The following is a 15,764-nucleotide window of genomic DNA, read 5'->3' on the forward strand; positions in this document are numbered from 1 at the left end:
CCACATTTTATCCCTTTCCATCACCAGATCTTCCCAGAGGAATGGCTAGCTTGCTTTTGTGTTGTAGTAGTCTGTAGTACAACAACAACTTGCAGTTATATAGCATCTGTGAGACAGTAAAATACCCAAAGTCACTTCACAAGAACATTATCAGAAGTGATTTGATGCCAAGCCACAAAAGGAGACATCAAGACCAGTGGCCAGAACCTTTATAGAAGAGACAGGTCTGAATTAGCTTCTTAAAAGAGAGAGAGAGAGAGAAATGTGGAGTTTTGTGAGGCATTGTTTCGAGCCCACGCAGTTAAGGCATGGCTGCCAAAGAAGTGCTGAAACTAGAAATGTGCAGGAGGCCAGAATTGAGGGCGTGCAGACAGCTCAAAGAGATGTAGGGCAGGAGAAGGTTACAGACACAATGGAGGAATTTGCACATGAGGATGTGAATTTTACAGTCTAAAACAGCAATTATTTTCAAGTAACTTTTAAATGACAGTAAATATCACTGAATAAAAATACTTAAAACTTTGGTCAGGGTCTGTGTGCTCTTTTAAACATGCGTGTGTGAGGTCCGGGGAGGTGAGGATGGCGATGCTAGTGGGAGAAGTGGGTAAGAATTTTGAATGTGGACAATGATGTGGAAATGTAGAAATGGACATCAATCACACATTTTACATCTTTCTGATAGTGGTTTCAATGAAAATCAATGGGGATATTAAATCAGAGAAATGCAAAGTAGGTGACTATTTGATCATCATTCAGAGTCAAAGTTATCCATCAGGGGTTAAGGTTCCTCAAGGACTCACTCATTTTTCCAACAGAACTCCACATCAGACAAGTGAATGGAGTTCTGATGATCTCCAGTCAAAGCTCAGCAACAAATCATGAAAAGCCCTGAGGAAACTTCTGACTCCATTCACCAATCACTGGAATTAATGGGTATCAGGGGGCAACTCTCTGGTGGTTGGAGTCATACCTGACACAGAGGAAAATGGTCGTGATTGTTAGACATCAATCATCTCAACTCCAGGACATCTCTGCAGGAGTTCCTCAGGGTAGTGTCCTCAGCCTGACCATCTTCAGCTGCTTCATCAATGACCTTCCCTCCATCAGAAGGCCAGAAGTGGGGATGTTCGCCGATGATTGCACAATGTTCAGCAACATTCACAACTTCTCAGGTACTGAAGCAGTCCATGTTCAAATGCAACAAGACCTGAACAATATCCAGTCTTGGGCTGACAAGCGACACGTAGCATTCACGCCACACAAATGCCAGGCGATGAACATCACCACTAAGAGACAATCTAACCATAGTCCCTTGGCATTCAATGGTATTACCATCACTGAATCCTCTACTATCAACATCCTGGGGGTTATCATTGACCAGAAACTCAACTGGACTCACCACATCAACAAAATGGCTACAAGAGCAGGTCAGAAGCTGGGAATACTGTGGCAAGTAACTCACCTCCTGACTCCTCAAAGCCTGTCCACCATCTACAAGGCACAAGTCAAGAGCGTGATGGAATACTCCCCACTTGCCTGGATGAGTGCAGCCCCAACAGCACTCATGAAGCATTACGCCATCCAGGACAAAGCAGCCGCTTGATTGGCATTACATCCACAAGCATCCACTCCCTCCACCACCGACACTCAGTAGCAGCAGTGCGTACTATCTACAAGATGCAGAAATTCACCAAAGACCCTCAGACAGTACCTTCCAAACCCACGACCACTTCCATCTGGAAGGACAAGGGCAGCAGATATATGGAAACACTACCACCTTCAAGTTCCCTCCAAGCCACCTACCATCCTGACTTGGAATTTTATCGCCGTTCCTTCACTGTTGCTGGATCAAAATCTTGGAATTCTCTCCTTAACAGTTTTGTGGGTAAACACACAGCAGATGGACTGCAGCAGTTCAAGAAGGCAGCTCACCACCACCTTCTCAAGGGCAACTAGGGACGGGCAAAAAATGCTGGCCCAGCCAGCAAAACCCACATCCGACAAATGAATAATTTTTTAAAAACCCCTGGGATAACTCCCTAACTCTTCCTCGACCAATGAAATTGAATTAGCTTTACTGTCATGCGTGCAGTGAAAAGTTTGCAATGTTGCTGCTTAAGGCACCATCCCAGGTACAAGATACCTAGGTAGAGATACTTCAGATTTTGGTACAAAATTGAAAGAATAATACAGTCCAAAATAAGAATTAAAAAGGGAAAAAGATGTACTCGAATTAGAGTCCTTTTCACCCAGCTCTGTGCCAACTGGGCCAATTCTCCAGACCTTGCCTCCAGCAAAGACCTGTTGTAGGATGAAGGTCAGATCAATTAAATAGTGTGACAACATAGAGACAGCCTACGCAAATTAACCCCCCAACCTCTGTATCATAGCACAGTAAAATTAAATCTTCAAAGACCCTCAAATGGACTCCAATGGCTCTTAACCAGGCTTTTTGAATAACCAATCCCAGACTTCTTGAATGTCAATTCCAGATGCTGGGTTTGTAGCTTAAACAAAGATTTAACAATTTATTAACAATAAAGTAACTTTAGCAGAACAAAATTAAACATCAAAGTAACCTAATTAGTGTCTATCATTTGAACCCAACAACGTTTTCATACAACCCCATTCATACAAAAGACAGACAAACACAATTAAGGGATAAATAAAAACAAACAAAACTGGTCTGATTATTTAAGAGGTTTTCATGATGTGCTGTTCCATGGGCATATTTGATTGTTTCTTGATTGATTTTCTGAAAATCATCAGCTGGTGACACCTTTCCAGTTCACTCTGAAAAAAACTTGATAATATTTATAATTCAGTTTCTATTCTCTGAACACCCTACAGCTTGTAATGGGAGGTTAGGGAGGGAGTTTGCAAATCTTCATGTTGTAGAATCAACAGCCAAATGCCTTCTCTCAGAAACAGTCCAAAATTCAGTCAAATTCTGGCCTTTTCCTGCCAGGCTGTTTATCTCCCTATGAAACCATGTTATTATTCAAACATCTGCCATCTGTCTCAGGAGTTGAAGCACCTATTGAGCTCTTTGATCACGACCCAACATGCAATTATCTTTCAGGCCTGACCTCACAAACAGGTTGGTTAGAAAAAATAGGAGGATAAAGAAATGTTCTTCTTGAACTTGTATCTCCCCAGTATCTAATATCAGACTTGAATCTGTCATTATTTATTCACCAAGTGTCACCTTTTGAATTACTTCAGTTGAAGTTTTATCAATGAGCTCAAGTTGGGTATGCTGCTTATTTGCATCTGATTCCTTGTATTTTCACACAAACCTTCCTGATTGTAAGTTGAACTTGCTCAGTAGAACCAATCCAGTATAGTCACAAGTTTTCATCTTTCTGTCAATATAAAAATAAGAAAGTATACAAACATATTAATTAGGAGCAGGAGTGGTCAATTCTTCCTAATGAGCCTGCTCTGGCTTTCAATTAGATAATGGCTGATCTAATGACTTCACATTCCTGCTTATCCTTGATAACCTTTCACCCCTTGCTTATCAAGAATCTAACTATCTCCACTCTAAAGCGGTTCAAAGAGTCTACCTCCACTGACTTTGAGGAAGAAGTCCAAACATTCTCAGCCTTCTGTGAGGATATATTCATATTGTCTCTGTTTAGATCACATGCCATTGATGAAGATTATTTTCTCCAAGGTATCCAACCATGTTGTATTCAGCCCATCTCTGAAGTTAAAACTTCCTGGTAGTATTATTTCCAATGCCGCATTGTGATTCTTTTTTTTCCTTTTAATTCCACAGTGTAGCAATGCTGCTGCTATACTGGAATCCCACCTTTGTTGGGGCCTCTGTACATTTCCACTACCACAATTTTAATGAATGACTGTTCCCTTAGTGGCCTTACCAACTGCTGCCTGTGGCTTTCACAAACAAATCCTGATCTCCTTGCATCTTTACCAAATGAATCTCATTTTCAGTGGCTCTTTAAGTTGAATCCCATTCCTTAAAAGTTTGTCCTTTATGAATCTGTCAGTGGCTCTCAATGATATTCAACATGGTTTTCAAGCCCTTTTTTTTCCTTGAATGAGTCCTGCAATGTGCAGTTATAAATGCTTTCCACCTTTACCAAAGTTTACGCTCATATTTCTAAAATGCCCCTTTATCACTTCTCATTTTGCGACAGTCCCTGGTCTGTGGCTTTGCTTTAAACTGCTGCTGTGGCCTTTGGTTTCCCTCGCTGTAGTCATGTCTCATGCTGCCCACTTGCCAATCATTGTGGCTTGGAAGTACTTTTCTTACTTCTGGTTTTTGCAGCCTCTGAACCACATTATTTTTAAACGTTTTCCACTGGCCATCAGGGATGTCAATGGTTTTTTTCACAGAGCTTCCAATGCCTATTCACTCGCCAGGTAAACCTCAACTCAAGACTGCTCCTACAGACCATCAGCACCTGGCACAATCCCTAACTGCCTTTGGTTGACTAGTGCTCCGTCTGAATGCGGTTTCAAACTCACTCTTGCTGCAGAGCTTCAATTTACCGGGTCTGAAAATCTCATTACCATCAACTTTAATTTCTGTCTTGTTGAAACTTGTCACAACATTCTCTTCTGTAGATTTTGTGAATAGTCAGTACTTCAGGTGGCTGACTGTCTACATGTACAATGTTCTTACAGCTATGTCTGAAAACAACCCTCAGACCTGCACCATTGCCACTGTTTTGGGAAGCAGCTTAATGAAATCACATTGCTTGTCACTGAATTGTAAGATGAATCCACATCACTGCTTACCTTGTACATGAGCTACCTGGTAGGTTTTCACTCACCATCCTCCTTTAGGGTAGGGATCTATAGGGCCTGCTTGGTCGAGTGTGGTACAGGAAAACCACATAGTCTAACAAAAAGGAGCTCTTAAACAAAATGCAATTTATTGCATGATAATAAGTGTATACAAGTTACACTGATATGATAGATAGTACCACAGAAAGAATGAGGAAGATTCAGATAGTATCCATAGAATCCCTACAGTGTGGCAGCAGGCCATTTGGCCCATCCAGTCCACACTAACTGTCTAAAGAGCATCCCACACAGACCCACCACACACACTATCCCTGTAACCTGCATTTTCCATGGCTAATACACCCAACCTACACATCCCAGAACACTACAGGCAATCTAGCATGGCCAAGCCACCTAACCTGCACATCTTTGGACCTTAGTACACCTCATTCCTTCAAGATCCTAAGCTGTTCTCAGAGTCCATCATCATAGTAGGTGGTGCTTAAGGCACGCCTCAACGTTAATCCTTTCAGGCCCCTACACCATTGTCCATGAATGTCATTGGGCTCTCATTTCCTTCAGACAGCATATGCTGGCAGTGATTCCACTTTGACCATTTCCACCTCCTCCACAGCTGTCAAATCAATCTTCAAATGTTCCATCACCTCCCCTTTTTGCCTCGGGTGATCTCCCATTTTGTCATTTAATCTTTCCTGCCTTCCATTCTCAAATCAACCCCATGCTGCTCCATCCTTTTTTCGGATTAATATAAATTAATATCTGTTATATCTCTAACATCTTCCAGCTCTGAAAAAGGGTCATTGACCTGTAGTATTAACTCAGTTTTTTTTCCACAGATGAAGCCTGACCTGCTTAGATCTTTCAGCTTTACCTAGTTTTCGTTGCAGACCAACACCGGTTCTTATGAGGTACTGCAAAATGCTCCTAGCCTTTTACGTTCCCGTAGATGAAATGTTGCTAATAAAATGTTTTAAGTAATGCACCATCACCATCTGCAGGTCGGCAGTGGTACTACAGAAATAAAACGGAAAATTAAGAACATTTTTTTCAGAACTGAATAAAGAACCCTCACTGGACTCGAAACAGTAACTTTGTCTCTGTCTCCACAGATGCTGCCAGACCTACTAAGTTTATCGAGCAATGTCAGTTTTGTTTCAGATTTGCAGTATCAGGAGTTTTTTTAATTTAATGGAAATTTAAGAGTTGGGTGAAAAGGTATGATAACTATTGTTAACCTATCCATTCTATCGATAATTTGCATGTTCAGAAATCTAAGAATGATTGAGCACAGAAAGTAATTTGTCCATTATGTCAGTGGCAACACTTTTAAAAGGGGCGGTCCCACTTAGAGTCATACAGCATGGAGACATACCCTTCAGTCCAACTCATCTATGCCAATCAGACATCCTAAATTAATCTAAGATAGTAGGAACTGCAGATGCTGGAGAATCCGAGACAACAAGGTGCAGGGCTGGATGAACACAGCAGGCCAATTGGCCTGCTGTGTTCATCCAGCCATGCACCTTGTTGTCTAAATTAATCTAATCCCATTTTCCAGCATTTGCCCCATATCCCTCTAAACGCTTCCTTCTCACATGTACCTATCCAGCTTTTAAATGTTGTAATTGTACCCACCCCCACCACTTCCTCTAGCGGTTCTTTCCGTTCACGCACCACCCGCTACGTGAAAAAGTTGCCTCTTCGGTCCCTCTTTCCCTCTCACTTTAGACCTAAGCCCTCTAAATGGTTCCTTTCCAAATATTTATCCTTCTCCGTCCCAAGTTATAATTGGATGCACTTCAATATTCATTTCCCACCCTCTCCTAACCTTGCGAACCAGTTAATTTCAGGTCAGAACGATTTAGCAAATTAGCAAAAAAAGATCCAAACAACCTCTTGGTTCTTTTGACAACTATCTTAAATCTGATGAAAGCTCAACAACTTGGAACACTAACTGTTTCTCTCCGTGTGTCAGATGCTGCATGGTCTGCTGAATGTTCGTACTATTTTAATTTCACATTCCAGCGAGCATAGCATTTCGCTTTTGCAATCTTAAAACTGTCTTCTCGCGTTACCGACTCATCAGAGCGGCAACAGTTTGAACCCAAAGGTTGGGGTTCAGGAAAGGTGCCTGCTGCCAGGTTTTGTGCAGCCCAGCTGACTGTGACGTTCAAAAACTGTAATGTTTTTGTTCAGAAAAGGAAATAGGGATAACCCCGGAATTAACAGGACTTACTTCAGTGGTGGGCAAATTATTGGAAAGGGCTTGGAAAGGGCTCTGAGAGATAGGATGTATAATCACTTGGATAGGCACAGTTCGATTTGTGATAGTTAGCATGGATTTGTGAAGGGTGGATCATGCCTCACAAACCTTATTGAATTCTTTGAAGAGGTGACCAAACATGCGGATGAAAGTAGAGCAGTGGATGTGGTATACATGGATTTAAGTAAGGCGTTTGATAAGGTTCCCCATGGTAGGCTCATGCAGAAAGTGAGGCAGGGGATAGGGGAAATATGGCAGATTGAATTCAGAATTGGCTGACCCTTAGAAGACAAAGGGTGGTAGCGGACAGAAAATATTCAACATGGTGCTCAGTTACAAGTGGTATACCACAAGGATCTGTTCTGAGTCCTCTTCTATTTGTGATTTTTGTAAATGGTTTGGATGTGGGAGTGGAAGGGTGGATTAGTAAGTTCACGGCTGATATGAAGGTGGGTCGAGTTGTGGATAGTGCGGAGGGCTGTTCTAGGTTACAAAGGGACATTAATAGGATGCAGAGCTGGGCTGAGAAGTGGCAGATGGAGTTTAACCCTGAAAAGTGTGAGGTGATTCATTTTGGAAGGACAAATCTGAAAGCAGAATACAGGGTTAATGGAAAGATTCTTGGCAGTGTGGAGGAGCAGAGGGATCATGTCCACAGTTCCCTGAAAGCTGCCACCCAGGTGGATAGAGTTGTTTACGGTGTGTTAGCTTTCATTAATAGTGGGATTGAGTTCAAGAGCTGTGAAGTTATGCTCCAGCTATACAAAACCCTGGTTTGGCCATATCTGGAGTATTGTGTCCAGTTCTGGTCACGTCATTATATGAAAGATGTGGAAGCTTTGTAAAAGGTGCAGAGGAGATACCAGGATGTTGCCTGGAATGGAGGGAATGTCTTACGAGGAAAGGTTGAGAGAGCTAGGGCTTTTCTCTTTAGAACGACGAAGGACGAGAAGTGACTTGATAGAGGTGTACAAAATGATCAGAGGTATAGATAGAGTGGACAGACACAGACTTTTTCTTAGGGTGGAAGTAGCTATTACGAGGGGGCATAGTTTTAAAGTGAGTGGAGGTAGGGGCGTGGAATGCATTGCTGGAGAGGGTAGTGGAGTCAGCCTCATTAGGGGCATTTAAGCGGCTATTAGATAGGCACATTGATGATAGTATAAAGTAGGGGTGGAGGTTAGGTAGACCTTAGGTTTAGGGTAAAAGCTCGGCACAACATCGTGGGCCGAAGGCCTGTACTGTTCTATGTTCTGTGTTAGCTGGGGGAGTGGGGCCCGCAGGGTGGTCACTGAGCTCAGACACAGAGACACGGATGGACAGCTCGGCCTGCAGAGTGGGAATCCCCCGCCCCCACTTCTTTCACTGTGCTCACCCAGCTGTCTGGGGAGGAGTCTCTCCCAGAGCCAGTGCAGATGGTCCCCATGTGTGCGTGCCCATATTGCTGCCTGTGGTGGTCACCATATGGCCTTGACTAAGCCGCTCTCAGACTATGCACTATTACCGCTGCAGTTATTTAGGAAGAGAAAATTGAAGCACAAATGGACATTTGCCCCTTAGACCTCCTCCACCATGCAATATGATTACAGCTGATCATCCAACTCAGTCCCCTGCTTTCTCCCCATAGCCTATGACCCCTTCCACCTAAAGATGTATATCTAACCCCTTCACGAAAACATTCAGTGACAGAATTGCAAAGGCTCTGGCTCGTAGACATATCAGAGGTGTTTCCTGCTCCACGTTGTTCCCTAATGACTTCTGATAGCCAGTGGTCCTCATTCCAACCCTATTCAACATCTCACTCCAAGATGACCAGCAGCTACTGCTGCCAATCACCATCTCAGGCCATAGGTGACAAACCATTTTTACTAAAAGAGCCTTTCTTTTCAAAAAAAATAAAACTATTGGATACCAGGACATAAGGATTCAGCATTTCTAAACCAAACATGTAGAATTTTCAAGCATTTCTGGTTTAACTCCTATTTTGCTTCTATAAATAAAATAGATGGATTGAATTTCAATTAATAGAAGAAACTCAAAGTCTAAACATATCTAATTCTGAATTGCCCTGTCTTCTGCATTATTTTCTGTTATTCTGGTCTCAATCATATGCTTATTTGGGTGTATGTATCAATTTTGTACGAATTACGTGCAAGCGTGTTAAAAAATGTAAAAAGAGTGGGCTGTATTAATTTAATGGAAAAATATATTCAAGACGAAAAATGCTAAAGTAAATTTGTAATATTTTTAAAAATGCCTTTTGACATGATTTTAATACAGATCTTGCACATTCTATTTTTAAAATTGTTAATTTCTTTCTCCATGACAATGCCTTTTCCAATCAATAGACATGCCAAGCAATTAGCACCTTTTCTCGTCATAAATTATGGTGATCCATTTGAAATTTGTCATTCTTGCACTTGTGCTGATGAAAGCAAGAGAAAAAGCTTTAGCAACATTTCTGAGCAATATTTAATTTTTAAAAACTATAATTTATCAGTAAAGTCATCCTTAGAACAAGCATTAAGATAAATAGAATTGAGACAATTGTGTTCAGCTATTACTTCTCATGATTAAAAAAGGCTTCCAATAGTGAATTTGGATTTCAGCTATTTCAGAAAGAATAGGTATAATCTTAAAATCTGTTCTTCACATCAAAGCATTAAATCTAGTCATAGTGTTGCTACATCATTCCACCAGGTTTATAGAGCACAGGAGTTTTTTTGGCAAAATAATAATTTGGAACTGTAAAGTGCAACATGATTGGTATTTCATACCTACATTAATTAGACCACTTACTTCTTCAACATGAGAAAAATCCCATGGATGACAAATTTCTTAATATAATTTAGTAAACTCCAACACTATTTGCAAATGTTGAAGTCTTAAAAATCTAGAAAATTAATCATGATAAACTGTCAACATCCAGGAGATTATATTATAGTAGGAGGGCTGTAACTTTTAACATCATAAGCCCAGAGGCACCATACATTTCTCAAAATTCCTAAAAATCCTAGATTTTATTGCAAAAACTAAATTTCTTATTAAGCAAACATTAAACTCAATAAGAAAAATTGTGTTTGTGTCAAGTTTTTGATTTGCTATTTTCTGGACTTCCATTTCTTTTTAAAGAAATTTCTTTCATGACAATGTCATCCAATTGGAAAGGTTGGAAGCTGCAAACAAAATGCTTAATGGCCCCATGCAGCTCCAGAGCCACAGGCTGTTGAAGTTTGTCTAGGTTCCAGCACGAACAATGGAGATGGGCAGAAAGCAGCCACCATCCATGATAACAAGGTGTAGAGCTGGATGAACACAGCAGGCCAAGCAGCATCAGAGGAGCAGGAAGGCTGACGTTTCGGGCCTAGACCCTTCATTTGTAACCAAGTACCTGTAGGTCAAGAGGGAAACACTTAGAAGGGAAAAGAAGCACAAAGGAATGTGAGAAGAGGAACATGAAACTTAACATGAAAAGAATACTACAGCTCATGTTCTCAATGTTTACATTGTCATTCAGAGATTGCAGAGTGTGCTCAGTGTGTAACTTCAGTCCTTTCCTCATGAGAAATTATCAGTTCATTTGATTGGTTAAGTCCCATTATAATACTGAAGGCAGACATTCAGCTCATTGAGTTCATGCCAGCTGCCTGTAGAGTGATCAGTCCCATTTCCCCATGAAATCTTCCCTCAAATATCTAATTGCTTTTTGAAATTATTCATTGCATTCATTCCACAATTGTCATTAGCGAGTTCCAGTTCATTAACACACTGCATAAACTTGATTTCTCACATCTCTTCTCCAAAACTTTAAATATATGTGGTCTAATACTTGTTCTGTCAGCTACCAAAGAACAACCCTTCTCTGTCTAACTAATCTAAACCATTTGCTTCAGTGGAACAATAGGAAGTGAGTTCACTCATTTTACCCATCAAACCTGCAGAGGCACCATCCTTTTATCCCACAAGTCAGTGTGCCTTCAATGATAGGCATGTCTTTATACACAATCACATTAGAGCCATATGAAAGTCTTCAGGACAAGCTCAGTGCTGCCCCAATCATTCTATCGGCACAGTGTGCAGTTTTGGTCTCCTTATCGGAGGATGGATCATCAAAATTGTAGAAACCTTACAGTATGGAAAAAGGCCAATCGGCCCATCAAGTCCACACTGACCCTCCAAACAGCATCCCACCCTAAACCAGCACCCCCCCACCCTATCCGCATTACCCTGCAATTACAATGGCTAATCCACCTAACCTGCACCCCTCTGGACACTACGGGCCAACTTACCATAGCCAATCCACTTAACCTGCACATTTTTTAAAAATAGAATCCCTACTGTGCAGAAACAGGCCCTTCGGCCAAACACGTCCACACCAACCCTCAGAGCATCCCACCCAGACCCATCCACCTAATCTACAGATCCCTGCACACTACGGGCAATTTAGCATGGCCAAGCCACCTAGCCTGCACATCTTTGGACTGTGGGAGGAAACTGGAGCACCTGGAGGAAACCCACGCAGACACAGGGAGATCATGCAAACTCGACACAGACAGTCGCCCGAGGGTGGAATCGAACCCAGGTCCTTGGCGCTGTGAGGCACCAGTGCTAACCACTGAGCCACCATGCTGCCCTAAAATGATAAGGGCTTGTCCGGGATCTTTGGACTGTGGGAGGAAATCAGACCACACCAACACAGGGAGAACGGGCAAACCCCACAAACACCCAAGGCTGGAATTGAACTCGGGTCATTGGCATTGTGAGGCAACAGTGCTAACCACTGAGCCACATGCTGCCCTAACCTTCTGGCTATTGAGGGAGTACAAAGGAGGTTTACCAGACTAATTGCTGGGATGTTGGGACTGACATACAGGATGAGATTACATTTGTTAGGACCGTATTCACTAGAGTTTGGAAAAATGAGGGTTGTATCTCATAGAAACCGATAAACTGACATGACTATACAAGGTCGATGCAAGAAGGATGTTATCATAGAATCCTTACAGTGTGGAAGCAGGCCATTCAGTCCATCGAGTCCACACCAACCCTCTGAACAGCATTACACCCAGATCCACCCCCATACCCTATCTCTGTAAACCTGCAGTTCCCATGGCTAATCCACAAGCCTGCACATCTTTGGACTGTGCGAGGAAACCTGAGCACACAAAGCATCAGAGGAGCAGGAAGGCTAACGTTTTGGGCCTAGACCCTTCTTCAGAAATGGGGGAGGGGAAGGGGGATCTGAAATAAATAGGGAGAGAGGGGGAGGCAGATAGAAGATGGATAGAGGAGAAGATAGGTGGAGAGGAGACAGACCGGTCAAAGAGGCGGGGATGGAGCCAGTAATTTGGGCACAGCACATAAAAGCACAAACTTCAACTTTACAAGTATTTTTGTCCCATCACCCAAAAGATAAAACAAGCAAACATTTAGCAATCTAATGAAAGCCAGGTGGCAGAAACTTGTTAAAAGGTAAATCATTTGGACCAGAGGCTTTTTTGTGAAGTTTGGATACCTTTTGGGAACACTGATGCAAATACATGAATTTTCAGAAGGTAAAGTATAAGGTTTCTCACAAGAACATTTTTACAAACATCCTGCATATGGTACAAGATAAAATATAACATGGATAAAACATTGATGTTTAAATGGAAAACACTGACACGAGACCACAGCAGAAAATGATAGCAATTCTGCCAACCACCTATTTGGCTTCTATAAAATGGTCAATGGAATCTTGTATCTTATTAACAGGGGAATAGAACAGAGGAGGAATAGTATTTACAGGAAAAAAAAACTTAATTGGGCTAGTGAAGACTTTGAATAAAGTGCAATGCAGTTGAGTGTTCTATTTTGGAGGGATTTTAAAGCTGTAAGAAAGCAGATTCACTAGGATAATAACAAGGACTGGAAACAAAATAATTCAAAAACACTTTCCTGGATGTGGACATTGCCGGCAAGGTGAGAATTTCCTGCTTTTAGTTAGGAAAGTGGTATTGAGCTTTTTTCAAAAAATGGTGTAGTCCATACAGTAGAGAGTACCTGAATTGTAACCTAGCAACAGCAAAGGAAAGGTGACAGTCCCAGGTCAAGATATTCACAAAGGAAAGGGATGATGTGAATATCGTAATCCAAGAGGAGCAGTAATATTGGACAAAATAATCACACAGAGAGGTAGTGTTAGAGAAGTTGGAATCCATGAAAGTGAATAAGTCACCAGACTAGATGGATTGTTCCCTAGCATGTTGAAGATGATCAGGGAGGAAACAGCAAATGCTCAGAAGACTACGTTCCAAACTTCACTAGACACAAGTGAGATGCCAGAGGACTGTAGGAATGCAGACATGGTTCCATTATTTTAAAAGGGTACAAAGGAAATACCAAACAGTTATACACTGGTTAGTCTTACTTCGGTGGTGGGTAAGTTGTTAGAATCAGTCCTGAAAGAGCAAATAAACTGTCACGTAGAAAGGCGTGGACTAATCAGGGATAGTCAGCATTGCTTCGTTAAGGAAGATCATCCCTTACAAATTGGATTGAATTTTTTAAGGAAGAGACAAGGAGGATTGATGAGGGCAGTACAGTGGTCATTGACTACATGGATCTTAATAAGGCATTTGACAAGGTCCCAAATGATAGACTGATCAAAAAAGTAAAAGGATACAGGGTGATGTTTCAAATTGGACCTAGTTGACCTAGTAAAGGGAAACAAAGAGTAATGGTCCATAGCTGTCCTTGCAAAATGAAAAACTGTTTCAAATGGTGTTCTGTAGGGATTGCTGTTGGGACCCCTGCTGCTTGTTTTACACATTAACAATTTGGACTTGAACACAGCAGGCAAAATTTGGAAAATTTGCAAACAACACAAAAATTGGCCACATAGTGGATAGTGTAGAAAATAGTTGTTAGCTCCAAAATGATACACAGTGGTAGGGGTGGAATGGGCAGGAAAGTGGCAGGTGGAGTTCAATTCTGATAAGTGTGAAGTAATGTACTGAGAGAGGTCAAACAGTAAAAGGGAAAACACAAAAAAATGGGAATATACTGAGAGGGGTAGATGAAGTGAGATTTTGGCATGTTAAGTGCACAAGTTCCTCAAGGTAGCAATACAGATAGGTAAGGTTATAAAGAAGGCATCTGCCTTCATTTGCAGAGGAATAGAATACAAAAGTAGAGATACCCTGTATAATGATGAAACTTTCTACGACACTGGTGAGGTCAAAAACTCGTGAACTGTGTATAGTTCTGGTCACCACATTACAGAAAAGACGTAACTGCTCTGGAGAGTGCAGAGAAGATTTACTAGAATGTTGCTAGGGCTAGAGAACTCTAGCAACAAAGAGATTGGGGCTGTTTGTCTTGGAATAGAGAAGATTGAGGGATGACATGATTGAGGTATACGAAATTGTATGAGGGGTACAGATAGAATAGACAGGAGGAACCTGATTCCCTTTGCAGAGAGATCACGATTCAAGCTAAGCAGCAGAAGGATTAGAGGGAATGTGAGGACATTTTTTTTAAAAAACACAGAGGGTGCCTGAGTTGGTGGTGGAGACAGAGACCCTAAACACTGTTTAAAAGTACCTGGATCTGCATATCAAGCACTGTAAGCTACAGGGCTATGGGCCGTGTGCAGGAAGATGGGATTACAAAGGACATCTGGCTGTCTTTGGGTTGGCATGGACAAAATCAGCCAAATAACCCCCTTATGTGCTGCATCATTTCTATGATTCTATGATAAAAAGCAATCACTGAATGTAACATCAAACACCTTCAAAAATTAAAATAAGCGCCCCGGCCTCAGCACTGACACGATGAGGGGGCCCTCTCAGCCTGGCATAGTGGACCCCCAAGGCAGCCTCCTGGCTTGGTGTAGTGGCCTCCCTGCATGTTGTTGCAGCCTTCCGGCAGTACGTGGTGTTCTCTCAGCCTGGCATGGCACCAGCATGGTCGCCTGATCTCAAGGCAATTCCAGAGCAATCCCCTGGCCTCACGAACCTCGAGGTGAAGCCCAGCGCGGTCTGGAACTAAGGGCCAGTACAGACTGGAGGGTAATCTGGGTTGGAAGACCGTTGTTTTGAACTTTTATTTATTTCTGCTGGCCATATTCCTCTATTTTCTAAGATCTAATAACTGACAAAGCTGTACCTAGATACCTTTATATCGTAGATGGTCCTGTAAGTGGTGACGTATAAACTTTTCACTGTACTCATTTGGAGTACGTGTGACAATGAAGCTAATTCAATTCAATTGAATAATGGTACCACTCATGAGGATACTTAGTACGACAAGAGCCCATGGTGTTGGGAGATGCTGTTGGCTAACTAACACAAGAGAGACTTGCGACTGGGGGATATTTTCAAGATAGTACCCTGCAACTAGTGGGGTGCAACAGGAATCACTGCTGGGCTACAATTATTTACTATATATATATAAATATGTTATGATATACTATAGCTAAGTTTACATATGACAAAAACAGGTAGGAAGACAAGCAGTGAGGATAACAGTCTGCAGGTTAAGCAAGTGAGCTAACTGTGGGAAAATGGGAGGTTATACAACTTGCAGGAAGAATAGAAAAGCTGAGTATTGATTAATTCATTGAGAAAGACTGCAGAAAGCTACCAGAGGGATTTGGCAGTCCTTGTCCATGAATCAAAAAAAGGTAGCAAAGTTCTGCAAATAATAGGGATAGCAAATAGGGATAGCCTTTATTTCAAAG

This window comes from Rhincodon typus, chromosome 27, assembly GCF_021869965.1.
Source record: "Rhincodon typus isolate 14 chromosome 27, sRhiTyp1.1, whole genome shotgun sequence".
NCBI lineage: Eukaryota > Metazoa > Chordata > Chondrichthyes > Orectolobiformes > Rhincodontidae > Rhincodon > Rhincodon typus.